Below are 1,464 nucleotides of genomic sequence, written 5' to 3' on the forward strand. Positions count from 1 at the left end.
TAAATCTTTAAAAAAAATGTGTTCAGATTTTTCTGGCACAGAGACAGAATGTTATTTATGTCCAGTGTCAAAGTTCACCCTGACATCTGTTTGGTACAGTGATTGATCTTTCCATCTTTATGTCTTTGTTTGAGTATACACGAGCAAAGGAGGGGATATAAGCCTCTATATTCATTGTCTATGAAGTACTTCGATTGGTTTGAATAAATTATCAAACTGAGCATGCGCGTTATTAAAATTGCGCCAAACAAAAATGCTAAAAACGCCATTCTAGTAAACCTGACAAAACGATTAAGCGATAACGATGAAAACGATGATGTAATCGACCAATCAAATGCCTCTATTTATTAAAAAGGCGGTCAGCCAAGCAACAGCCTTAAAGAAAACGCAAGAAGTGGAAGTTAAATTCCCTAAAAAGCAACAAGAACCTTGCTTAAGGAGAAAATTGAAGTGAGTTGACTAACCCCTTAAATTTAAGCATAATTAAACACTAACGGTGACCATACAGTAACTAAAAACCATGTGCTGACATCAAAGGCTGCCGAAGGTCACAGGCGTCACAGTAGAGGGGTCAGGGGTGTCGGCCTAATTTCTAGGTCACAATCCCAACAGAAAAATTAAGATTTGGTGACTCAATGTCACACACATAATACAAGATTTAAAAATTAAAATTTTAAATTCAATATAGTAAATATGTCTGACAAGTTTAAACAAATTTTGAATTCGGAGATCTGTTTACAAACTCAAATAAGGAACAACTTTTAATATTTCATTTTGGAGATTTTTAATACGAGAATGTGTAACTTTGCGTTCATTGACAATATTACCTTTATGATCTAGCTAAACTTAAATTTTGACCAACTTAAACTTTAGTCTGCAAAAGAATTTTGTGGAGCTAATCACTGTTATTTTCTAGTCTAAAAATAATCAAAATGGTTTTTCTTAAGATAATCGATATAAAATATGTAATTACAGTTTATAGTTTAGTGACAAGAATATCGCTAATATTGATTTACATTTTCCCTTTGTTTAAAAACCTCTCTAAATTTCATCCAGATGTAAATTCGTTTACATAGCAGTTTCTCAAATATTGTAAATTCGTTACAACCACTTTAAATTAACCCTCAATACATATTTCAGTTATCACATATTAAGTATTTTTGCACACATTTTAATTTTAACTTTAAAAGAAAGAAAATTTCTAAATTAATAATCCCAATGAAGTTGAAATCCCTAACTTATGTTTAATTTTTATGCTTTTACCTTTCGTTTCACTCAAAATTAATTTATGTTAAATCCATGTTAAACCTTACATTTTTTGTAATGTAGTGTTTCTTTGAAATTTCGTTCTTCCTTAACTAAGAAAACCTCAAAGGTATACTATGTAAATTAACGATATACAGAAATACGTTTAATGTCTAAAATATTGCACTTTAACCCAATTTTTTATTGGTACACTTCAAT

The sequence above is a fragment of the Parasteatoda tepidariorum genome, chromosome 2 (assembly GCF_982258835.1).
Source record: "Parasteatoda tepidariorum strain Cologne lab strain chromosome 2, Ptep-v5.0, whole genome shotgun sequence".
In the NCBI taxonomy this organism is placed as follows: domain Eukaryota; kingdom Metazoa; phylum Arthropoda; class Arachnida; order Araneae; family Theridiidae; genus Parasteatoda; species Parasteatoda tepidariorum.